Source organism: Somniosus microcephalus, chromosome 4 (assembly GCF_052327205.1).
Source record: "Somniosus microcephalus isolate GS21.2 chromosome 4, FLI_Smic_1.0, whole genome shotgun sequence".
Classification (NCBI taxonomy): domain Eukaryota; kingdom Metazoa; phylum Chordata; class Chondrichthyes; order Squaliformes; family Somniosidae; genus Somniosus; species Somniosus microcephalus.
The window spans coordinates 93856230-93882630 of record NC_140990.1 but is presented as its reverse complement, the minus strand read 5'-3'; the positions used below and the strand labels follow the sequence as shown (position 1 = coordinate 93882630).

Sequence of the window (26401 nt, the reverse complement as noted above, 5' to 3'; positions counted from 1 at the left end):
TGGGAAGCAGTTGGGTCGATTGGGTTTGTGTACAATGGGAGTGGCTGGGAAGGGGTTGGGTCGATTGGGTTTGTGAACAATGGGAGTGAATGGGAAGGGGTTGTGTCCATTGGGATTGTGTACAATGGGAGAGAATGGGAAGCGGTTGGATCCATTGGGATTGTGTACAATGCGAGTGAATGGGAAGGGGTTGGGTCCATTGGGATTGTGTACAATGGGAGTGAATGGGAAGGGGTTGGGTCCATTGGGATTGTGTACAATGGGAGTGAATGGGAAGGGGTTGAATACATTGGGATTGTGTACAATGCGAGTGAATGGGAAGGGGTCGGGTCCATTGGGATTGTGTACAATGGGAGTGAATGGGAAGGGATTGGGTCCATTGGGATTGTGTACAAGGGGAGTGAATGGGAAGGGGTTGGGTCCATTGGGTTTGTGTACAAGGGGCGTGAATGGGAAGGGGTTGGGTGCATTGGGTTTGTGTACAATGGGAGTGAATGGGAAGGGGTTGCGTCCATTGGGATTGTGTACAATGGGAGTGAATGGGAAGGGGTTGGGTCAAATGGGTTTGTGTACAATGGGAGTGAATGGGAAGGGGTTGGGTCCATTGGGTTTGTGTACAATGGGAGTGAATGGGAAGGGGTTGGGTCCATTGGGATTGTGTACAATGGGAGTGAATGGGAAGGGTTGGGTCGATTGGGTTTGTGTACAATGGGAGTGAATGGGAAGGGGTTGGGTCCATTGGGTTTGTGTACAGTGGGAGTGAATGGGAAGGGGTTGGGTCCATTGAGATTGTGTACAGTGGGAGTGAATGGGAAGGGGTTGGGTCCATTGGGATTGTGTACAATAGGAGTGAATGACAAGGGGGTGGGTCCATTGGGATTGTGTACAATTGGAGTGAATGGGAAGCAGTTGGATCCATTGGGTTTGTGTACAATGGGAGCGAATGGGAAGGGGTTGGGTCGATTGGGTTTGTGAACAATGGGAGTGAATGGGAAGGGGTTGTGTCCATTGGGATTGTGTACAATGGGAGTGAAGGGGAAGGGGTTGGATCTATTGGAATTGTGTACAATGCGAGTGAATGGGAAGGGGTTGGGTCCATTGGGATAGTGTACAAGGGGAGTGAATGGGAAGGGGTTGGGTCCATTGGGATTGTGTACAATGGGAGTGAATGTGAAGGGGTTGGTTGCATTGGGTTTGTGTACAATGGGAGTGAATGGGAAGGGGTTGGGTCCATTGGGATTGTGTACAATGGGAGTGAATGGGAAGGGGTTGGGTCAAATGGGTTTGTGTACAATGGGAGTGAATGGGAAGGGGTTGGGTCCATTGGGTTTGTGTACAATGGGAGTGAATGGGAAGGGGTTGGGTCCATTGGGATTGTGTACAATGGGAGTGAATGGGAAGGGGTTGGGTCGATTGGGTTTGTGTACAATGGGAGTGAATGGGAAGGGGTTGGGTCCATTGGGTTTGTGTACAGTGGGTGTGAATGGGAAGGGGTTGGGTCCATTGGGATTGTGTACAATGGGAGTGAAGGGGAAGGGGTTGGATCTATTGGAATTGTGTACAATGCGAGTGAATGGGAAGGGGTTGGGTCCATTGGGATTGTGTACAATGGGAGTGAATGGGAAGGGGTTGGGTCCATTGGGATAGTGTACAAGGGGAGTGAATGGGAAGGGGTTGGGTCCGTTGGGATTGTGTACAATGGGATTGAATGGGAAGCAGTTGGGTCGATTGGGTTTGTGTACAATGGGAGTGGCTGGGAAGGGGTTGGGTCGATTGGGTTTGTGAACAATGGGAGTGAATGGGAAGGGGTTGTGTCCATTGGGATTGTGTACAATGGGAGAGAATGGGAAGCGGTTGGATCCATTGGGATTGTGTACAATGCGAGTGAATGGGAAGGGGTTGGGTCCATTGGGATTGTGTACAATGGGAGTGAATGGGAAGGGGTTGGGTCCATTGGGATTGTGTACAATGGGAGTGAATGGGAAGGGGTTGAATACATTGGGATTGTGTACAATGCGAGTGAATGGGAAGGGGTCGGGTCCATTGGGATTGTGTACAATGGGAGTGAATGGGAAGGGATTGGGTCCATTGGGATTGTGTACAAGGGGAGTGAATGGGAAGGGGTTGGGTCCATTGGGTTTGTGTACAAGGGGCGTGAATGGGAAGGGGTTGGGTGCATTGGGTTTGTGTACAATGGGAGTGAATGGGAAGGGGTTGCGTCCATTGGGATTGTGTACAATGGGAGTGAATGGGAAGGGGTTGGGTCAAATGGGTTTGTGTACAATGGGAGTGAATGGGAAGGGGTTGGGTCCATTGGGTTTGTGTACAATGGGAGTGAATGGGAAGGGGTTGGGTCCATTGGGATTGTGTACAATGGGAGTGAATGGGAAGGGTTGGGTCGATTGGGTTTGTGTACAATGGGAGTGAATGGGAAGGGGTTGGGTCCATTGGGTTTGTGTACAGTGGGAGTGAATGGGAAGGGGTTGGGTCCATTGAGATTGTGTACAGTGGGAGTGAATGGGAAGGGGTTGGGTCCATTGGGATTGTGTACAATAGGAGTGAATGACAAGGGGGTGGGTCCATTGGGATTGTGTACAATTGGAGTGAATGGGAAGCAGTTGGATCCATTGGGTTTGTGTACAATGGGAGCGAATGGGAAGGGGTTGGGTCGATTGGGTTTGTGAACAATGGGAGTGAATGGGAAGGGGTTGTGTCCATTGGGATTGTGTACAATGGGAGTGAAGGGGAAGGGGTTGGATCTATTGGAATTGTGTACAATGCGAGTGAATGGGAAGGGGTTGGGTCCATTGGGATAGTGTACAAGGGGAGTGAATGGGAAGGGGTTGGGTCCATTGGGATTGTGTACAATGGGAGTGAATGTGAAGGGGTTGGGTGCATTGGGTTTGTGTACAATGGGAGTGAATGGGAAGGGGTTGGGTCCATTGGGATTGTGTACAATGGGAGTGAATGGGAAGGGGTTGGGTCAAATGGGTTTGTGTACAATGGGAGTGAATGGGAAGGGGTTGGGTCCATTGGGTTTGTGTACAATGGGAGTGAATGGGAAGGGGTTGGGTCCATTGGGATTGTGTACAATGGGAGTGAATGGGAAGGGGTTGGGTCGATTGGGTTTGTGTACAATGGGAGTGAATGGGAAGGGGTTGGGTCCATTGGGTTTGTGTACAGTGGGTGTGAATGGGAAGGGGTTGGGTCCATTGGGATTGTGTACAATGGGAGTGAAGGGGAAGGGGTTGGATCTATTGGAATTGTGTACAATGCGAGTGAATGGGAAGGGGTTGGGTCCATTGGGATTGTGTACAATGGGAGTGAATGGGAAGGGGTTGGGTCCATTGGGATAGTGTACAAGGGGAGTGAATGGGAAGGGGTTGGGTCCGTTGGGATTGTGTACAATGGGAGTGAATGGGAAGGGGTTGGGGCGATTGGGTTTGTGAACAATGGAAGTGAATGGGAAGGGGTTGGGTCCATTGGGTTTGTGAAGAATGGGAGTGATTGGGGCGATTGGGTTTGTGAACAATGGGAGTGAATGGGAAGGGGTTGGGTCGATTGGGTTTGTGAACAATGGTAGTGAATGGGAAGGGGTTGGGTACATTGGGTTTGTGTACAATGGGAGTGAATGGGAAGGGGTTGGGTCCATTGGGTTTGTGTACAGTGGGAGTGAATGAGAAGGGGTTCGGTCCATTGGGTTTGCGCACAATGGGAGTGAATGGGAAGGGGTTGGGTCGATTGGGTTTGTGGACAATGGGGTTGAATGGGAAGGGGTTGGGTCCATTGGGATTATGTACAATGGGACTGAATGGGAAGGGGTTGGGTCAATTGGGTTTGTGAACAATGGGAGTGAATGGGAAGGGGTTGGGGCGATTGGGTTTGTGTACAATGGGAGTGAATGGGAAGGGGTTGGGGCGATTGGGTTTCTGAACAATGGGAGTGAATGGGAAGGTGTTGGGGCAATTGGGTTTGTGTACAATGGGAGTGAATGGGAAGGGGATGGGTCCATTGGGTTTGTGTACAAGGGGCGTGAATGGGAAGGGGTGGGTCCATTGGGTTTGTGTTCAAGGGGAGAGAATGGGAAGGGGTTGGGTCGATTGGGTTTGTGTACAAGGGGAGTGAATGGGAAGGGGTTGGGTCGATTGGGTTTGTGTACAATGGGAGTGAATGGGAAGGAGTTGGGTCCATTGGGATTGTGTACAAGGGGAGTGAATGGGAAGGGGTTGGGTCCATTAGGTTTGTGTACAAGGGGAGTGAATGGGAAGGGGATGGGTCTATTGGGTTTGTGTACAAGGGGAGTGAATGGGAAGGGGTGGGTCCATTGGGTTTGTGGACAAGTGGAGTGAATGGGAAGGGGTTGGGTCCATTGGGATTGTGTACAATGGGATTGAATGGGAAGGGATTGGGTCCATTGGGATTGTGTACAATGGGAGTGAATGGGAACGGGTTGGGTGCATTGGGTTTGTGTACAATGGGAGTGAATGGGAAGGGGTTGGGTCCATTGGGATTGTGTACAATGGGAGTGAATGGGAAGGGGTTGGGTCAATTGGGTTTGTGTACACTGGGAGTGAATGGGAAGGGGTTGGGTCCATTGGGATTGTGCACAATGGGAGTGAATGGGAAGGGGTTGGGTCGATTGGGTTTGTGTACAATGGGAGTGAATGGGAAGGGGTTGGGTCCATTGGGATTGTGTACAGTGGGAGTGAATGGGAAGGGGTTGGGTCGATTGGGATTGTGTACAATAGGAGTGAATGACAAGGGGGTGGGTCCATTGGGATTGTGTACAATGGGAGTGAATGGGAAGCAGTTGGGTCCATTGTGTTTGTGTAGAATGGGAGCGAATGGGAAGGGGTTGGGTCGATTGGGTTTGTGAACAATGGGAGTGAATGGGAAGGGGTTGTGTCCATTGGGATTGTGTACAATGGGAGTGAATGGGAAGGGGTTGGATCCATTGGAATTGTGTACAATGCGAGTGAATGGGAAGGGGTTGGGTCCATTGGGATTGTGTACAATGGGAGTGAATTGGAAGGGGTTTGGTCCATTGGGATTGTGTACAATGGGAGTGAATGGGAAGGGTTTGGGTCCATTGGGATTGTGTCCAATGGGAGTGAATGGGAAGGGGTTGGGTCCATTGGGATAATGTACAAGGGGAGTGAATGGGAAGGGGTTGCGTCCATTGGGATTGTGTACAATGGGAGTGAATGGGAAGGGGTTGGGGCGATTGGGTTTGTGAACAATGGGAGTGAATGGGAAGGGGTTGGGCCCATTGGGTTTGTGAACAATGGGAGTGAATGGGAGGGGTTGGGGCGATTGGGTTTGGGAACAATGGGAGTGAATGGGAAGGGGTTGGGTCGATTGGGTTTGTGAACAATGGTAGTGAAGGGGAAGGGGTTGGGTACATTGGGTTTGTGTACAATGGGAGTGAATGGGAAGGGGTTGGGTCCATTGGGTTTGTGTACAATGGGAGTGAATGAGAAGGGGTTCGGTCCATTGGGTTTGTGCACGATGGGAGTGAATGGGAAGGGGTTGGGTCGATTGGGTTTGTGGACAATGGGAGTGAATGGGAAGGGGTTGGGTCCATTGGGATTGTGTACAATGGGACTGAATGGCAAGGGGTTGGGTCAATTGGGTTTGTGAACAATGGGAGTGAATGGGAAGGGGTTGGGTCAATTGGGTTTGTGTACAATGGGAGTGAATGGGAAGGGGTTCGGGCGATTGGGATTGTGTACAATGGGAGTGAATGGGAAGGGGTTGGGGCGATTGGGTTTGTGTACAATGGGAGTGAATGGGAAGGGGTTGGGGCGATTGGGTTTGTGAACAATGGGAGTGAATGGGAAGGGGTTGGGCAATTGGGTTTGTGCACAATGGGAGTGAATGGGAAGGGGTTGGTTCCATTGGGTTTGTGTTCAATGGGAGTGAATGGGAAGGGGTTGGGTCAATTGGGTTTGTGAACAATGGGAGTGCATGGGAAGGGGTTGGGGCAATTGGGTTTGTGTTCAATGGGAATGATTGGGAAGGGGTTGGGTCAATTGGGTTTGTGTTCACTGCGAGTGAATGGGAAGGGGTTGGGTCCATTGGGTTTGTGAACAATGGGAGTGAATGGGAAGGGGTTGGGTCAATTGGGATTGTGTACAATGGGAGTGAATGGGAAGGGGTTGGGTCCATTCGGTTTGTGTACAATGGGAGTGAATGGGAAGGGGTTGGGTCCATTGGGATTATGTACAGTGGGAGTGAATGGGAAGGGGTTGGGTCCAGTGGGATTGTGTACAGTGGGAGTGAATGGGAAGGGGTAGGGTCCATTGGGTTCGCGTACAATGGGAGTGAATGGGAAGGGGTTGTTTCCATTGGGATTGTGTACAGTGGGAGTGAATGGGAAGGGGTTGGGTCCATTGGGATTGTGTACAGTGGGAGTGAATGGGAAGGGGTTAGGTGCATTGGGATTGTGTACAATAGGAGTGAATGGGAAGGGGTTGGGTCCATTGGGATTGTGTACAATGGGATTGAATGGGAAGCAGTTGGGTCGATTGGGTTTGTGTACAATGGGAGTGGCTGGGAAGGGGTTGGGTCGATTGGGTTTGTGAACAATGGGAGTGAATGGGAAGGGGTTGTGTCCATTGGGATTGTGTACAATGGGAGAGAATGGGAAGCGGTTGGATCCATTGGGATTGTGTACAATGGGAGTGAATGGGAAGGGGTTGGATACATTGGGATTGTGTACAATGCGAGTGAATGGGAAGGGGTCGGGTCCATTGGGATTGTGTACAATGGGAGTGAATGGGAAGGGATTGGGTCCATTGGGATTGTGTACAAGGGGAGTGAATGGGAAGGGGTTGGGTCCATTGGGTTTGTGTACAAGGGGCGTAAATGGGAAGGGGTTGGGTGCATTGGGTTTGTGTACAATGGGAGTGAATGGGAAGGGGTTGCGTCCATTGGGATTGTGTACAATGGGAGTGAATGGGAAGGGGTTGGGTCAAATGGGTTTGTGTACAATGGGAGTGAATGGGAAGGGGTTGGGTCCATTGGGTTTGTGTACAATGGGAGTGAATGGGAAGGGGTTGGGTCCATTGGGATTGTGTACAATGGGAGTGAATGGGAAGGGTTGGGTCGATTGGGTTTGTGTACAATGGGAGTGAATGGGAAGGGGTTGGGTCCATTGGGTTTGTGTACAGTGGGAGTGAATGGGAAGGGGTTGGGTCCATTGAGATTGTGTACAGTGGGAGTGAATGGGAAGGGGTTGGGTCCATTGGGATTGTGTACAATAGGAGTGAATGACAAGGGGGTGGGTCCATTGGGATTGTGTACAATTGGAGTGAATGGGAAGCAGTTGGATCCATTGGGTTTGTGTACAATGGGAGCGAATGGGAAGGGGTTGGGTCGATTGGGTTTGTGAACAATGGGAGTGAATGGGAAGGGGTTGTGTCCATTGGGATTGTGTACAATGGGAGTGAAGGGGAAGGGGTTGGATCCATTGGAATTGTGTACAATGCGAGTGAATGGGAAGGTGTTGGGTCCATTGGGATTGTGTACAATGGGAGTGAATTGGAAGGGTTTGGGTCCATTGGGATTGTGTACAATGGGAGTGAATGGGAGGGGGTTGGGTCCATTGGGATAGTGTACAAGGGGAGTGAATGGGAAGGGGTTGGGTCCATTGGGATTGTGTACAATGGGAGTGAATGGGAAGGGGTTGGGTCCATTGGGATTGTGTACAATGGGAGTGAATGGGAAGGGGTTGGGTCAAATGGGTTTGTGTACAATGGGAGTGAATGGGAAGGGGTTGGGTCCATTGGGTTTGTGTACAATGGGAGTGAATGGGAAGGGGTTGGGTCCATTGGGATTGTGTACAATGGGAGTGAATGGGAAGGGGTTGGGTCCATTGGGTTTGTGTACATTGGGAGTGAATGGGAAGGGGTTGGGTCCATTGGGATTGTGTACAATGGGAGTGAAGGGGAAGGGGTTGGATCTATTGGAATTGTGTACAATGCGAGTGAATGGGAAGGGGTTGGGTCCATTGGGATTGTGTACAATGGGAGTGAATGGGAAGGGGTTGGGTCCATTGGGATAGTGTACAAGGGGAGTGAATGGGAAGGGGTTGGGTCCGTTGGGATTGTGTACAATGGGAGTGAATGGGAAGGGGTTGGGGCGATTGGGTTTGTGAACAATGGAAGTGAATGGGAAGGGGTTGGGTCCATTGGGTTTGTGAAGAATGGGAGTGAATGGGAGGGGTTGGGGCGATTGGGTTTGTGAACAATGGGAGTGAATGGGAAGGGGTTGGGTCGATTGGGTTTGTGAACAATGGTAGTGAATGGGAAGGGGTTGGGTACATTGGGTTTGTGTACAATGGGAGTGAATGGGAAGGGGTTGGGTCCATTGGGTTTGTGTACAGTGGGAGTGAATGAGAAGGGGTTCGGTCCATTGGGTTTGCGCACAATGGGAGTGAATGGGAAGGGGTTGGGTCGATTGGGTTTGTGGACAATGGGAGTGAATGGGAAGGGGTTGGGTCCATTGGGATTATGTACAATGGGACTGAATGGGAAGGGGTTGGGTCAATTGGGTTTGTGAACAATGGGAGTGAATGGGAAGGGGTTGGGGCGATTGGGTTTGTGTACAATGGGAGTGAATGGGAAGGGGTTGGGGCGATTGGGTTTCTGAACAATGGGAGTGAATGGGAAGGTGTTGGGGCAATTGGGTTTGTGTACAATGGGAGTGAATGGGAAGGGGATGGGTCAATTGGGTTTGTGAACAATGGGAGTGCATGGGAAGGGGTTGGGTCAATTGGGTTTGTGTTCAATGGGAGTGATTGGGAAGGGGTTGGGTCAATTGGGTTTGTGTTCACTGCGAGTGAATGGGAAGGGGTTGGGTCCATTGGGTTTGTGAACAATGGGAGTGAATGGGAAAGGGTTGGGTCAATTGGGATTGTGTACAATGGGAGTGAATGGGAAGGGGTTGGGTCCATTGGGTTTGTGTACAGTGGGAGTGAATGGGAAGGGGTTGGGTCCAGTGGGATTGTGTGCAGTGGGAGTGAATGGGAAGGGGTTGGGTCCATTGGGTTTGCGTACAATGGGAGTGAATGGGAAGGGGTTGTTTCCATTGGGATTGTGTACAGTGGGAGTGAATGGGAAGGGGTTAGGTGCATTGGGATTGTGTACAATAGGAGTGAATGGGAAGGGGTTGGGTCCATTGGGATTGTGTACAATGGGATTGAATGGGAAGCAGTTGGGTCGATTGGGTTTTGTGTACAATGGGAGTGGCTGGGAAGGGGTTGGGTCGATTGGGTTTGTGAACAATGGGAGTGAATGGGAAGGGGTTGTGTCCATTGGGATTGTGTACAATGGGAGTGAATGGGAAGCGGTTGGATCCATTGGGATTGTGTACAATGCGAGTGAATGGGAAGGGGTTGGGTCCATTGGGATTTTGTACAATGGGGGTCAATGGGAAGGGGTTGGGTCCATTGGGATTGTGTACAATGGGAGTGAATGGGAAGGGGTTGGATACATTGGGATTGTGTACAATGCGAGTGAATGGGAAGGGATTGGGTCCATTGGGATTGTGTACAAGGGGAGTGAATGGGAAGGGTTGGGCCCATTGGAATTGTGTAAAACGGGAGTGAATGGGAAGGGGTTGGGTCCATTGGGATTGTGTACAACGGGAGTGAATGGGAAGGGGTTGGGGCGATTGGATTTGTGTACAAGGGGAGTGAATGGGAAGGGGTTGGGTCGATTGGGATTGTGTACAATGGGAGTGAATGGGAAGGGATTGGGTCCATTGGGTTTGTGTACAAGGGGCGTGAATGGCAAGGGGTGGGTCCATTGGGTTTGTGTACAAGGGGAGTGAATGGGAAGGGGTTGGGTCGACTGGGTTTGTGTACAAGGGGAGTGAATGGGAAGGGGTTGGGTCGATTGGGTTTGTGTACAATGGGAGTGAATGGGAAGGAGTTGGGTCCATTGGGTTTGTCTACAAGGGGAGTGAATGGGAAGGGGTTGGGTCCATTGGGTTTGTGTACAAGGGGAGTGAATGGGAATGGGTTGGGGCGATTGGGTTTGTGAACAATGGGAGTGAATGGGAAGGGGTTGGGTCGATTGGGTTTGTGTACAATGGGAGTGAATGGGAAGGAGTTGGTCCATTGGGATTGTGCACAATGGGAGTGAATGGGAAGTGGTTGGGTCCATTGGGATTGTGTACAAGGGGAGTGAATGGGAAGGGGTTGGGTCCATTGGGATTGTGTACAATGGGAGTGAATGGGAAGGGGTTGGGGCGATTGGGTTTGTGAACAATGGGAGTGAATGGGAAGGGTTTGGGTCCATTGGGTTTGTGAACAATGGGAGTGAATGGGAAGGGGTTGGGGCGATTGGGTTTGTGAACAATGGGAGTGAATGGGAAGGGGTTGGGTCGATTGGGTTTGTGAACAGTGGTAGTGAATGGGAAGGGGTTGGGTCCATTGGGTTCGTGTGCAATGGGAGTGAATGGGAAGGGGTTGGGTCCATTGGGTTTGTGTACAATGGGAGTGAATGAGAAGGGGTTGGGTCGATTGGGTTTGTGAACAATGGGAGTGAATGAGAAGGGGTTGGGTCAATTGGGTTTGTGTAAATTGGGAGTGAATTGGAAGGGGTTGGGGCGATTGGAATTGTGTACAATGGGAGTGAATGGGAAGGGGTTGGGGCGATTGGGTTTGTGTACAATGGGAGTGAATGGGAGGGGGTTGGGTCCATTGGGATAGTGTACAAGGGGAGTGAATGGGAAGGGGTTGGGTCCATTGGGATTGTGTACAATGGGAGTGAATGGGAAGGGGTTGGGTCCATTGGGATTGTGTACAATGGGAGTGAATGGGAAGGGGTTGGGTCAAATGGGTTTGTGTACAATGGGAGTGAATGGGAAGGGGTTGGGTCCATTGGGTTTGTGTACAATGGGAGTGAATGGGAAGGGGTTGGGTCCATTGGGATTGTGTACAATGGGAGTGAATGGGAAGGGGTTGGGTCCATTGGGTTTGTGTACATTGGGAGTGAATGGGAAGGGGTTGGGTCCATTGGGATTGTGTACAATGGGAGTGAAGGGGAAGGGGTTGGATCTATTGGAATTGTGTACAATGCGAGTGAATGGGAAGGGGTTGGGTCCATTGGGATTGTGTACAATGGGAGTGAATGGGAAGGGGTTGGGTCCATTGGGATAGTGTACAAGGGGAGTGAATGGGAAGGGGTTGGGTCCGTTGGGATTGTGTACAATGGGAGTGAATGGGAAGGGGTTGGGGCGATTGGGTTTGTGAACAATGGAAGTGAATGGGAAGGGGTTGGGTCCATTGGGTTTGTGAAGAATGGGAGTGAATGGGAGGGGTTGGGGCGATTGGGTTTGTGAACAATGGGAGTGAATGGGAAGGGGTTGGGTCGATTGGGTTTGTGAACAATGGTAGTGAATGGGAAGGGGTTGGGTACATTGGGTTTGTGTACAATGGGAGTGAATGGGAAGGGGTTGGGTCCATTGGGTTTGTGTACAGTGGGAGTGAATGAGAAGGGGTTCGGTCCATTGGGTTTGCGCACAATGGGAGTGAATGGGAAGGGGTTGGGTCGATTGGGTTTGTGGACAATGGGAGTGAATGGGAAGGGGTTGGGTCCATTGGGATTATGTACAATGGGACTGAATGGGAAGGGGTTGGGTCAATTGGGTTTGTGAACAATGGGAGTGAATGGGAAGGGGTTGGGGCGATTGGGTTTGTGTACAATGGGAGTGAATGGGAAGGGGTTGGGGCGATTGGGTTTCTGAACAATGGGAGTGAATGGGAAGGTGTTGGGGCAATTGGGTTTGTGTACAATGGGAGTGAATGGGAAGGGGATGGGTCAATTGGGTTTGTGAACAATGGGAGTGCATGGGAAGGGGTTGGGTCAATTGGGTTTGTGTTCAATGGGAGTGATTGGGAAGGGGTTGGGTCAATTGGGTTTGTGTTCACTGCGAGTGAATGGGAAGGGGTTGGGTCCATTGGGTTTGTGAACAATGGGAGTGAATGGGAAAGGGTTGGGTCAATTGGGATTGTGTACAATGGGAGTGAATGGGAAGGGGTTGGGTCCATTGGGTTTGTGTACAGTGGGAGTGAATGGGAAGGGGTTGGGTCCAGTGGGATTGTGTGCAGTGGGAGTGAATGGGAAGGGGTTGGGTCCATTGGGTTTGCGTACAATGGGAGTGAATGGGAAGGGGTTGTTTCCATTGGGATTGTGTACAGTGGGAGTGAATGGGAAGGGGTTAGGTGCATTGGGATTGTGTACAATAGGAGTGAATGGGAAGGGGTTGGGTCCATTGGGATTGTGTACAATGGGATTGAATGGGAAGCAGTTGGGTCGATTGGGTTTTGTGTACAATGGGAGTGGCTGGGAAGGGGTTGGGTCGATTGGGTTTGTGAACAATGGGAGTGAATGGGAAGGGGTTGGGTCGATTGGGTTTGTGAACAGTGGTAGTGAATGGGAAGGGGTTGGGTCCATTGGGTTCGTGTGCAATGGGAGTGAATGGGAAGGGGTTGGGTCCATTGGGTTTGTGTACAATGGGAGTGAATGAGAAGGGGTTGGGTCGATTGGGTTTGTGAACAATGGGAGTGAATGAGAAGGGGTTGGGTCAATTGGGTTTGTGTAAATTGGGAGTGAATTGGAAGGGGTTGGGGCGATTGGAATTGTGTACAATGGGAGTGAATGGGAAGGGGTTGGGGCGATTGGGTTTGTGTACAATGGGAGTGAATGGGAGGGGGTTGGGTCCATTGGGATAGTGTACAAGGGGAGTGAATGGGAAGGGGTTGGGTCCATTGGGATTGTGTACAATGGGAGTGAATGGGAAGGGGTTGGGTCCATTGGGATTGTGTACAATGGGAGTGAATGGGAAGGGGTTGGGTCAAATGGGTTTGTGTACAATGGGAGTGAATGGGAAGGGGTTGGGTCCATTGGGTTTGTGTACAATGGGAGTGAATGGGAAGGGGTTGGGTCCATTGGGATTGTGTACAATGGGAGTGAATGGGAAGGGGTTGGGTCCATTGGGTTTGTGTACATTGGGAGTGAATGGGAAGGGGTTGGGTCCATTGGGATTGTGTACAATGGGAGTGAAGGGGAAGGGGTTGGATCTATTGGAATTGTGTACAATGCGAGTGAATGGGAAGGGGTTGGGTCCATTGGGATTGTGTGCAATGGGAGTGAATGGGAAGGGGTTGGGTCCATTGGGTTTGTGTACAATGTGAGTGAATGAGAAGGGGTTGGGTCGATTGGGTTTGTGAACAATGGGAGTGAATGAGAAGGGGTTGGGTCAATTGGGTTTGTGTAAATTGGGAGTGAATTGGAAGGGGTTGGGGCGATTGGAATTGTGTACAATGGGAGTGAATGGGAAGGGGTTGGGGCGATTGGGTTTGTGTACAATGGGAGTGAATGGGAGGGGGTTGGGTCCATTGGGATAGTGTACAAGGGGAGTGAATGGGAAGGGGTTGGGTCCATTGGGATTGTGTACAATGGGAGTGAATGGGAAGGGGTTGGGTCCATTGGGATTGTGTACAATGGGAGTGAATGGGAAGGGGTTGGGTCAAATGGGTTTGTGTACAATGGGAGTGAATGGGAAGGGGTTGGGTCCATTGGGTTTGTGTACAATGGGAGTGAATGGGAAGGGGTTGGGTCCATTGGGATTGTGTACAATGGGAGTGAATGGGAAGGGGTTGGGTCCATTGGGTTTGTGTACATTGGGAGTGAATGGGAAGGGGTTGGGTCCATTGGGATTGTGTACAATGGGAGTGAAGGGGAAGGGGTTGGATCTATTGGAATTGTGTACAATGCGAGTGAATGGGAAGGGGTTGGGTCCATTGGGATTGTGTACAATGGGAGTGAATGGGAAGGGGTTGGGTCCATTGGGATAGTGTACAAGGGGAGTGAATGGGAAGGGGTTGGGTCCGTTGGGATTGTGTACAATGGGAGTGAATGGGAAGGGGTTGGGGCGATTGGGTTTGTGAACAATGGAAGTGAATGGGAAGGGGTTGGGTCCATTGGGTTTGTGAAGAATGGGAGTGAATGGGAGGGGTTGGGGCGATTGGGTTTGTGAACAATGGGAGTGAATGGGAAGGGGTTGGGTCGATTGGGTTTGTGAACAATGGTAGTGAATGGGAAGGGGTTGGGTACATTGGGTTTGTGTACAATGGGAGTGAATGGGAAGGGGTTGGGTCCATTGGGTTTGTGTACAGTGGGAGTGAATGAGAAGGGGTTCGGTCCATTGGGTTTGCGCACAATGGGAGTGAATGGGAAGGGGTTGGGGCGATTGGGTTTGCGCACAATGGGAGTGAATGGGAAGGGGTTGGGGCGATTGGGTTTGTGAACAATGGGAGTGAATGGGAAGGGTTTGGGTCCATTGGGTTTGTGAACAATGGGAGTGAATGGGAAGGGATTGGGTCCATTGGGTTTGTGTACAAGGGGCGTGAATGGCAAGGGGTGGGTCCATTGGGTTTGTGTACAAGGGGAGTGAATGGGAAGGGGTTGGGTCGACTGGGTTTGTGTACAAGGGGAGTGAATGGGAAGGGGTTGGGTCGATTGGGTTTGTGTACAATGGGAGTGAATGGGAAGGAGTTGGGTCCATTGGGTTTGTCTACAAGGGGAGTGAATGGGAAGGGGTTGGGTCCATTGGGTTTGTGTACAAGGGGAGTGAATGGGAATGGGTTGGGGCGATTGGGTTTGTGAACAATGGGAGTGAATGGGAAGGGGTTGGGTCGATTGGGTTTGTGTACAATGGGAGTGAATGGGAAGGAGTTGGTCCATTGGGATTGTGCACAATGGGAGTGAATGGGAAGTGGTTGGGTCCATTGGGATTGTGTACAAGGGGAGTGAATGGGAAGGGGTTGGGTCCATTGGGATTGTGTACAATGGGAGTGAATGGGAAGGGGTTGGGGCGATTGGGTTTGTGAACAATGGGAGTGAATGGGAAGGGTTTGGGTCCATTGGGTTTGTGAACAATGGGAGTGAATGGGAAGGGGTTGGGGCGATTGGGTTTGTGAACAATGGGAGTGAATGGGAAGGGGTTGGGTCGATTGGGTTTGTGAACAGTGGTAGTGAATGGGAAGGGGTTGGGTCCATTGGGTTCGTGTGCAATGGGAGTGAATGGGAAGGGGTTGGGTCCATTGGGTTTGTGTACAATGGGAGTGAATGAGAAGGGGTTGGGTCGATTGGGTTTGTGAACAATGGGAGTGAATGAGAAGGGGTTGGGTCAATTGGGTTTGTGTAAATTGGGAGTGAATTGGAAGGGGTTGGGGCGATTGGAATTGTGTACAATGGGAGTGAATGGGAAGGGGTTGGGGCGATTGGGTTTGTGTACAATGGGAGTGAATGGGAGGGGGTTGGGTCCATTGGGATAGTGTACAAGGGGAGTGAATGGGAAGGGGTTGGGTCCATTGGGATTGTGTACAATGGGAGTGAATGGGAAGGGGTTGGGTCCATTGGGATTGTGTACAATGGGAGTGAATGGGAAGGGGTTGGGTAAAATGGGTTTGTGTACAATGGGAGTGAATGGGAAGGGGTTGGGTCCATTGGGTTTGTGTACAATGGGAGTGAATGGGAAGGGGTTGGGTCCATTGGGATTGTGTACAATGGGAGTGAATGGGAAGGGGTTGGGTCCATTGGGTTTGTGTACATTGGGAGTGAATGGGAAGGGGTTGGGTCCATTGGGATTGTGTACAATGGGAGTGAAGGGGAAGGGGTTGGATCTATTGGAATTGTGTACAATGCGAGTGAATGGGAAGGGGTTGGGTCCATTGGGATTGTGTACAATGGGAGTGAATGGGAAGGGGTTGGGTCCATTGGGATAGTGTACAAGGGGAGTGAATGGGAAGGGGTTGGGTCCGTTGGGATTGTGTACAATGGGAGTGAATGGGAAGGGGTTGGGGCGATTGGGTTTGTGAACAATGGAAGTGAATGGGAAGGGGTTGGGTCCATTGGGTTTGTGAAGAATGGGAGTGAATGGGAGGGGTTGGGGCGATTGGGTTTGTGAACAATGGGAGTGAATGGGAAGGGGTTGGGTCGATTGGGTTTGTGAACAATGGTAGTGAATGGGAAGGGGTTGGGTACATTGGGTTTGTGTACAATGGGAGTGAATGGGAAGGGGTTGGGTCCATTGGGTTTGTGTACAGTGGGAGTGAATGAGAAGGGGTTCGGTCCATTGGGTTTGCGCACAATGGGAGTGAATGGGAAGGGGTTGGGTCGATTGGGTTTGTGGACAATGGGAGTGAATGGGAAGGGGTTGGGTCCATTGGGATTATGTACAATGGGACTGAATGGGAAGGGGTTGGGTCAATTGGGTTTGTGAACAATGGGAGTGAATGGGAAGGGGTTGGGGCGATTGGGTTTGTGTACAATGGGAGTGAATGGGAAGGGGTTGGGGCGATTGGGTTTCTGAACAATGGGAGTGAATGGGAAGGTGTTGGGGCAATTGGGTTTGTGTACAATGGGAGTGAATGGGAAGGGGATGGGTCAATTGGGTTTGTGAACAATGGGAGTGCATGGGAAGGGGTTGGGGCGATTGGGTTTGTGAACAATGGGAGTGAATGGGAAGGGTTTGGGTCCATTGGGTTTGTGAACAATGGGAGTGAATGGGAAGGGGTTGGGGCGATTGGGTTTGTGAACAATGGGAGTGAATGGGAAGGGGTTGGGTCGATTGGGTTTGTGAACAGTGGTAGTGAATGGGAAGGGGTTGGGTCCATTGGGTTCGTGTGCAATGGGAGTGAATGGGAAGGGGTTGGGTCCATTGGGTTTGTGTACAATGGGAGTGAATGAGAAGGGGTTGGGTCGATTGGGTTTGTGAACAATGGGAGTGAATGAGAAGGGGTTGGGTCAATTGGGTTTGTGTAAATTGGGAGTGAATTGGAAGGGGTTGGGGCGATTGGAATTGTGTACAATGGGAGTGAATGGGAAGGGGTTGGGGCGATTGGGTTTGTGTACAATGGGAGTGAATGGGAGGGGGTTGGGTCCATTGGGATAGTGTACAATGGGAGTGAATGGGAAGGGGTTGGGTCAAATGGGTTTGTGTACAATGGGAGTGAATGGGAAGGGGTTGGGTCCATTGGGATTGTGTACAATGGGAGTGAATGGGAAGGGGTTGGGTCAAATGGGTTTGTGTACAATGGGAGTGAATGGGAAGGGGTTGGGTCCATTGGGATTGTGTACAATGGGAGTGAATGGGAAGGGGTTGGGTCCATTGGGATTGTGTACAATGGGAGTGAATGGGAAGGGGTTGGGTCCATTGGGATTCTGTACAATGGGAGTGAATGGGAAGGGGTTGGGTCAAATGGGTTTGTGTACAATGGGAGTGAATGGGAAGGGGTTGGGTCCATTGGGTTTGTGTACAATGGGAGTGAATGGGAAGGGGTTGGGTCCATTGGGATTGTGTACAATGGGAGTGAATGGGAAGGGGTTGGGTCGATTGGGTTTGTGAACAATGGGAGTGAATGAGAAGGGGTTGGGTCAATTGGGTTTGTGTAAATTGGGAGTGAATTGGAAGGGGTTGGGGCGATTGGAATTGTGTACAATGGGAGTGAATGGGAAGGGGTTGGGGCGATTGGGTTTGTGTACAATGGGAGTGAATGGGAGGGGGTTGGGTCCATTGGGATAGTGTACAAGGGGAGTGAATGGGAAGGGGTTGGGTCCATTGGGATTGTGTACAATGGGAGTGAATGGGAAGGGGTTGGGTCCATTGGGATTGTGTACAATGGGAGTGAATGGGAAGGGGTTGGGTCAAATGGGTTTGTGTACAATGGGAGTGAATGGGAAGGGGTTGGGTCCATTGGGTTTGTGAACAGTGGTAGTGAATGGGAAGGGGTTGGGTCCATTGGGTTCGTGTGCAATGGGAGTGAATGGGAAGGGGTTGGGTCCATTGGGTTTGTGTACAATGGGAGTGAATGAGAAGGGGTTGGGTCGATTGGGTTTGTGAACAATGGGAGTGAATGAGAAGGGGTTGGGTCAATTGGGTTTGTGTAAATTGGGAGTGAATTGGAAGGGGTTGGGGCGATTGGAATTGTGTACAATGGGAGTGAATGGGAAGGGGTTGGGGCGATTGGGTTTGTGAACAATGGGAGTGAATGGGAAGGGGTTGGGTCCATTGGGATTGTGTTCAATGGGAGTGATGGGAAGGGGTTGGGTCCATTGGGATTGAGTACAATGGGAGTGAATGGGAAGGGGTTGGGTCCATTGGGTTTGTGTACAATGGGAGTGAATGGGATGGCGTTGGGTCCATTGGGATTGTGTACAGTGGGAGTGAATGGGAAGGGGTTGGGTCCATTGGGATTGTGTACAATAGGAGTGAATGGGAAGGGGTTGGGTCCATTGGGATTGTGTACAATGGGGATGAATGGGACGGGGTTGGGTCGATTGGGTTTGTGAACAATGGGAGTGAATGGGAAGGGGTTGGATCCATTGGGATTGTGTACAATGTGAGTGAAAGGGAAGGGGTTGGGTCCATTGGGATTGTGTACAATGGGAATGAATGGGAAGTTGTTGGGTCCATTGGGATTGTGTACAAAGGGAATGAATGGGAAGGGGTTGGGACCATTGGGTTTGTGTTCAATGGGAGTGAATGGGAAGGGTTTGTGTCCATTGGGTTTGGTACAATGGGAGTGAATGGGAAGGGGTTGGGTCCATTGTGATTGTGTACAATGGGAGTGAATGGGAAGGGATTGGGTCCATTGGGATTGTGTACAATGGGAGTGAATGGGAACGGGTTGGGTCCATTGGGATTGTGTACAATGGGAGTGAATGGGAAGGGGTTGGGTGCATTGGGTTTGTGTACAAAGTGAGTGAATGGGAAGGGGTTGGGTCAATTGGGTTTGTGTACAATGGGAGTGAATGGGAAGGGGTTGGGTCCATTGGGTTTGTGTACAATGGGAGTGAATGGGAAGGGGTTGGGTCCATTGGGATTGTGTACAATGGGAGTGATAGGGAAGGGGTTGGGTCGATTGGGTTTGTGTACAATGGGAGTGAATGGGAAGGGGTCGGGTCCATTGGGTTTGTGTACAATGGGAGTGAATGGGAAGGGGTTGGGTCCATTGGGATTGTGTACAGTGGGAGTGAATGGGAAGCGGTTGGGTCCATTGGGATTGTGTACAATAGGAGTGAATGAGAAGGGGGTGGGTCCATTGGGATTGTGTACAATGGGAGTGAATGGGAAGGGGTTGGGTGCATTGGTTTTCTGTACAATGGGAGTGAATGGGAAGGGGTTGGGTCGATTGGGGTTGTGTACAATGGGTGTGAATGGGGAGGGGTTGGGTCCATTGGGTTTGTGTACAATGGGAGTGAATGGGAAGGGGTTGGGTCCATTGGGATTGTGTACAATGGGAGTGAATGGGAAGGGGTTGGGTACATTGGGATTGTGTACAATGGGAGTGAATGGGAAGGGATTGGGTCCATTGGGATTGTGTACAATGGGATTGAATGGGAAGGGGTTGGGTCCATTGGGATTGTGTACAATGGGAGTGAATGGGAAGGGGTTGGGTGCATTGGGTTTGTGTACAATGGGAGTGAATGGGAAGGGGTTGGGTCCATTGGGATTGTGTACAATGGGAGTGAATGGGAAGGGGTTGGCTCAAATGGGTTTGTGTACAATTGGAGTGAATGGGAAGGGGTTGGGACCATTGGGTTTGTGTACAATGGGAGTGAATGGGAAGGGGTTGGGTCCATTGGGATTGTGTACAATGGGAGTGAATGGGAAGGGGTTGGGTCGATTGGGTTTGTGTACAATGGGAGTGAATGGGAAGGGGTTGGGTCCATTGGGTTTGTGTACAGTGAGAGTGAATGGGAAGGGGTTGGGTCCATTGGGATTGTGTACAGTGGGAGTGAATGACAAGGGGGTGGGTCCATTGGGTTTGTGTACAATGGGAGTGAATGGGAAGCAGTTGGGTCCATTGGGTTTGTGTACAATGGGAGCGAATGGGAAGGGGTTGGGTCGATTGGGTGTGTGAACAATGGGAGTGAATGGGAAGGGGTTGTGTCCATTGGGATTGTGTACAATGCGAGTGAATGGGAAGGGGTTGGGTCCATTGGGATTGTGTACAATGGGAGTGAATTGGAAGGGGTTGGGTCCATTGGGATTGTGTACAATGGGAGTGAATGGGAAGGGGTTGGGGCGATTGGGTTTGTGAACAATGGGAGTGAATGGGAAGGGGTTGGGTCCATTGGGTTTGTGAACAATGGGAGTGAATGGGAGGGGTTGGGGCGATTGGGTTTGTGAACAGTGGGAGTGAATGGGAAGGGGTTGGGTCGATTGGGTTTGTGAACAATGGTAGTGAATGGGAAGGGGTTGGGTACATTGGGTTTGTGTACAATGGGAGTGAATGGGAAGTGGTTGGGTCCATTGGGTTTGTGTACAATGGGAGTGAATGAGAAGGGGTTCGGTCCATTGGGTTTGTGCACAATGGGAGTGAATGGGAAGGGGTTGGGTCGATTGGGTTTGTGGACAATGGGAGTGAATGGGAAGGGGTTGGGTCCATTGGGATTGTGTACAATGGGACTGAATGGGAAGGGGTTGGGTCAATTGGGTTTGTGAACAATGGGAGTGAATGGGAAGGGGTTGGGTCAATTGGGTTTGTGTACAATGGGAGTGAATGGGAAGGGGTTCGGGCGATTGGGATTGTGTACAACGGGAGTGAATGGGAAGGGGTGGGGGCGATTGGGTTTGTGAACAATGGGAGTGAATGGGAAGGGGTTGGGGCAATTGGGTTTGTGTACAATGGGAGTGAATGGGAATGGGGTTGGTTCCATTGGGTTTGTGTTCAATGGGAGTGAATGGGAAGGGGTTGGGTCAATTGGGTTTGTGAGCAATGGGAGTGCATGGGAAGGGGTTGGGTCAATTGGGTTTGTGTTCAATGGGAGTGATTGGGAAGGGGTTGGGTCAATTGGGACTGTGTACAATGGGAGTGAATGGGAAGGGGTTGGGTCCATTGGGATTATGTACAGTGGGAGTGATTGGGAATGGGTTGGGTCCAGTGGGATTGTGTACAGTGGGAGTGAATGGGAAGGGGTTGGTTCCATTGGGTTTGCGTACAGTGGGAGTGAATGGGAAGGGGTTCTGTCCATTGGGATTGCGTACAGTGGGAGTGAATGGGAAGGGGTTGGGTCCTTTGGGATTGTGTACAGTGGGAGTGAATGGGAAGGGGTTAGGTGCATTGGGATTGTGTACAATAGGAGTGAATGGGAAGGGGTTGGATCCATTGGGATTGTGTACAATGCGAGTGAATGGGAAGGGGTTGGGTCCATTGGGATTGTGTACAATGGGAGTGAATGGGAAGGGGTTGGGTCCATTGGGATTGTGTACAATGGGAGTGAATGGGAAGGGGTTGGGTCCATTGGGATTGTGTACAATGCGAGTGAATGGGAAGGGGTCGGGTCCATTGGGATTGTGTACAATGGGAGTGAATGGGAAGGGATCGGGTCCATTGGGATTGTGTACAAGGGGAGTGAATGGGAAGGGGTTGGGCCCATTGGAATTGTGTACAAGGGGAGTGAATGGGAAGGGGTTGGGTCCATTGGGATTGTGTACAATGGGAGTGAATGGGAAGGGGTTGGGGCGATTGGGTTTGTGTACAAGGGGAGTGAATGGGAAGGGGTTGGGTCGATTGGGATTGTGTACAATGGGAGTGAATGGGAAGGGATTGGGTCCATTGGGTTTGTGTACAAGGGGCGTGAATGGGAAGGGGTGGGTCCATTGGGTTTGTGTACAAGGGGAGTGAATGGGAAGGGGTTGGGTCGATTGGATTTATGTACAATGGGAGTGAATGGGGTGGGGTGGGGTCCATTGGGTTTGTGTACAATGGGAGTGAATGGGAAGGGGTTGGGTCCATTGGGATTGTGTACAATGGGAGTGAATGGGAAGGGGTTGGGTCCATTGGGTTTGTGTACAATGGGAGTGAATGGGAAGGGGTTGGGTCCATTGGGTTTGTGTACAAGGGGAGTGAATGGGAAGGGGTTGGGTCCATTGGGATTGTGTACAATGGGAGTGAATGGGAAGGCGTTGGGTCCATTGGGATTGTGTACAACGGGAGTGAATGGGAAGGGGTTGGGTCCATTGGGATTGTGTACAACGGGAGTGAATGGGAAGGGGTTGTGTCCATTGGGTTTGTGTACAGTGGAAGTGAATGGGAAGGGGTTGGGTCCATTGGGATTGTGTACAATAGGAGTGAATGGGAAGGGGTTGCGTCCATTGGGATTGTGTACAATGGGAGTGAATGGGAAGCAGTGGGGTCCATTGTGTTTGTGTACAATGGGAGTGAATGGGAAGGGGTTGGGTCGATTGGGTTTGTGAACAATGGGAGTGAATGGGAAGGGGTTGTGTCCATTGGGATTGTGTACAATGGGAGTGAATGGGAAGGGGTTGGATCCATTGGGATTGTGTACAATGCGAGTGAAAGGGAAGGGGTTGGGTCCATTGGGATTGTGTACAATGGGAGTGAATGGGAAGGGGTTGGGTCCATTGGGATTGTGTACAATGGGAATGAATGGGAAGGGGTTGGGCCAATTGGGATTGTGTAAAATGGGAATGAATGGGAAGGGGTTGGGTCCATTGGGTTTGTGTTCAATGGGAGTAAATGGGAAGGGTTTGGGTCCATTGGGTTTGTGTACAATGGGAGTGAATGGGAAGGGGTTGGGTCCATTGGGATTGTGTACAATGGGAGTGAATGGGAAGGGATTGGGTCCATTGGGATTGTGTCCAATGGGATTGAATGGGAAGGGGTTGGGTCCATTGGGATTGTGTACAATGTGAGTGAATGAGAAGGGGTTGGGTGCATTGGGTATGTGTACAATGAGAGTGAATGGGAAGGGGTTGTGTCCATTGCTTTTGTGTACAATGGGAGTGAATGGGAAGGGGTTGGGTCAATTGGGTTTGTGTACAATGGGAGTGAATGGGAAGGGGTTGGGTCCATTGGGTTTGTGTACCATGGGAGTGAATGGGAAGGGGTTGGGTCCATTGGTATTGTGTACAATGGGAGTGAATGGGAAGGGGTTGGGTCGATTGGGTTTGTGAACAATGGGAGTGAATGGGAAGGGGTTGTGTCCATTGGGATTGTGTACAATGGGAGTGAATGGGAAGCGGTTGGATCCATTGGGATTGTGTACAATGCGAGTGAATGGGAAGGGGTTGGGTCCATTGGGATTTTGTACAATGGGGGTCAATGGGAAGGGGTTGGGTCCATTGGGATTGTGTACAATGGGAGTGAATGGGAAGGGGTTGGATACATTGGGATTGTGTACAATGCGAGTGAATGGGAAGGGATTGGGTCCATTGGGATTGTGTACAAGGGGAGTGAATGGGAAGGGTTGGGCCCATTGGAATTGTGTAAAACGGGAGTGAATGGGAAGGGGTTGGGTCCATTGGGATTGTGTACAACGGGAGTGAATGGGAAGGGGTTGGGGCGATTGGATTTGTGTACAAGGGGAGTGAATGGGAAGGGGTTGGGTCGATTGGGATTGTGTACAATGGGAGTGAATGGGAAGGGATTGGGTCCATTGGGTTTGTGTACAAGGGGCGTGAATGGCAAGGGGTGGGTCCATTGGGTTTGTGTACAAGGGGAGTGAATGGGAAGGGGTTGGGTCGACTGGGTTTGTGTACAAGGGGAGTGAATGGGAAGGGGTTGGGTCGATTGGGTTTGTGTACAATGGGAGTGAATGGGAAGGAGTTGGGTCCATTGGGTTTGTCTACAAGGGGAGTGAATGGGAAGGGGTTGGGTCCATTGGGTTTGTGTACAAGGGGAGTGAATGGGAATGGGTTGGGGCGATTGGGTTTGTGAACAATGGGAGTGAATGGGAAGGGGTTGGGTCGATTGGGTTTGTGTACAATGGGAGTGAATGGGAAGGAGTTGGTCCATTGGGATTGTGCACAATGGGAGTGAATGGGAAGTGGTTGGGTCCATTGGGATTGTGTACAAGGGGAGTGAATGGGAAGGGGTTGGGTCCATTGGGATTGTGTACAATGGGAGTGAATGGGAAGGGGTTGGGGCGATTGGGTTTGTGAACAATGGGAGTGAATGGGAAGGGTTTGGGTCCATTGGGTTTGTGAACAATGGGAGTGAATGGGAAGGGGTTGGGGCGATTGGGTTTGTGAACAATGGGAGTGAATGGGAAGGGGTTGGGTCGATTGGGTTTGTGAACAGTGGTAGTGAATGGGAAGGGGTTGGGTCCATTGGGTTCGTGTGCAATGGGAGTGAATGGGAAGGGGTTGGGTCCATTGGGTTTGTGTACAATGGGAGTGAATGAGAAGGGGTTGGGTCGATTGGGTTTGTGAACAATGGGAGTGAATGAGAAGGGGTTGGGTCAATTGGGTTTGTGTAAATTGGGAGTGAATTGGAAGGGGTTGGGGCGATTGGAATTGTGTACAATGGGAGTGAATGGGAAGGGGTTGGGGCGATTGGGTTTGTGAACAATGGGAGTGAATGGGAAGGGGTTGGGTCCATTGGGATTGTGTTCAATGGGAGTGATGGGAAGGGGTTGGGTCCATTGGGATTGTGTACAATGGGAGTGAATGGGAAGGGGTTGGGTCCATTGGGTTTGTGTACAATGGGAGTGAATGGGATGGCGTTGGGTCCATTGGGATTGTGTACAGTGGGAGTGAATGGGAAGGGGTTGGGTCCATTGGGATTGTGTACAATAGGAGTGAATGGGAAGGGGTTGGGTCCATTGGGATTGTGTACAATGGGGATGAATGGGACGGGGTTGGGTCGATTGGGTTTGTGAACAGTGGGAGTGAATGGGAAGGGGTTGGATCCATTGGGATTGTGTACAATGCGAGTGAAAGGGAAGGGGTTGGGTCCATTGGGATTGTGTACAATGGGAATGAATGGGAAGTTGTTGGGTCCATTGGGATTGTGTACAAAGGGAATGAATGGGAAGGGGTTGGGACCATTGGGTTTGTGTTCAATGGGAGTGAATGGGAAGGGTTTGTGTCCATTGGGTTTGGTACAATGGGAGTGAATGGGAAGGGGTTGGGTCCATTGTGATTGTGTACAATGGGAGTGAATGGGAAGGGATTGGGTCCATTGGGATTGTGTACAATGGGAGTGAATGGGAACGGGTTGGGTCCATTGGGATTGTGTACAATGGGAGTGAATGGGAAGGGGTTGGGTGCATTGGGTTTGTGTACAAAGTGAGTGAATGGGAAGGGGTTGGGTCAATTGGGTTTGTGTACAATGGGAGTGAATGGGAAGGGGTTGGGTCCATTGGGTTTGTGTACAATGGGAGTGAATGGGAAGGGGTTGGGTCCATTGGGATTGTGTACAATGGGAGTGATAGGGAAGGGGTTGGGTCGATTGGGTTTGTGTACAATGGGAGTGAATGGGAAGGGGTCGGGTCCATTGGGTTTGTGTACAATGGGAGTGAATGGGAAGGGGTTGGGTCCATTGGGATTGTGTACAGTGGGAGTGAATGGGAAGCGGTTGGGTCCATTGGGATTGTGTACAATAGGAGTGAATGAGAAGGGGGTGGGTCCATTGGGATTGTGTACAATGGGAGTGAATGGGAAGGGGTTGGGTGCATTGGTTTTCTGTACAATGGGAGTGAATGGGAAGGGGTTGGGTCGATTGGGGTTGTGTACAATGGGTGTGAATGGGGAGGGGTTGGGTCCATTGGGTTTGTGTACAATGGGAGTGAATGGGAAGGGGTTGGGTCCATTGGGATTGTGTACAATGGGAGTGAATGGGAAGGGGTTGGGTACATTGGGATTGTGTACAATGGGAGTGAATGGGAAGGGATTGGGTCCATTGGGATTGTGTACAATGGGATTGAATGGGAAGGGGTTGGGTCCATTGGGATTGTGTACAATGGGAGTGAATGGGAAGGGGTTGGGTGCATTGGGTTTGTGTACAATGGGAGTGAATGGGAAGGGGTTGGGTCCATTGGGATTGTGTACAATGGGAGTGAATGGGAAGGGGTTGGCTCAAATGGGTTTGTGTACAATTGGAGTGAATGGGAAGGGGTTGGGACCATTGGGTTTGTGTACAATGGGAGTGAATGGGAAGGGGTTGGGTCCATTGGGATTGTGTACAATGGGAGTGAATGGGAAGGGGTTGGGTCGATTGGGTTTGTGTACAATGGGAGTGAATGGGAAGGGGTTGGGTCCATTGGGTTTGTGTACAGTGAGAGTGAATGGGAAGGGGTTGGGTCCATTGGGATTGTGTACAGTGGGAGTGAATGACAAGGGGGTGGGTCCATTGGGTTTGTGTACAATGGGAGTGAATGGGAAGCAGTTGGGTCCATTGGGTTTGTGTACAATGGGAGCGAATGGGAAGGGGTTGGGTCGATTGGGTGTGTGAACAATGGGAGTGAATGGGAAGGGGTTGTGTCCATTGGGATTGTGTACAATGCGAGTGAATGGGAAGGGGTTGGGTCCATTGGGATTGTGTACAATGGGAGTGAATTGGAAGGGGTTGGGTCCA

At 50.9% G+C, this 26401-nt stretch overlaps 1 protein-coding gene across 5 annotated transcripts in view; it reads right to left on the bottom strand.

The window, feature by feature from the left end:
* Positions 1 to 26401, bottom strand: part of ndrg2 (NDRG family member 2) — a 347609-nt gene that overhangs the window by 128577 nt on the left and 192631 nt on the right. The gene's annotated exons all lie outside the window — the stretch shown is intronic.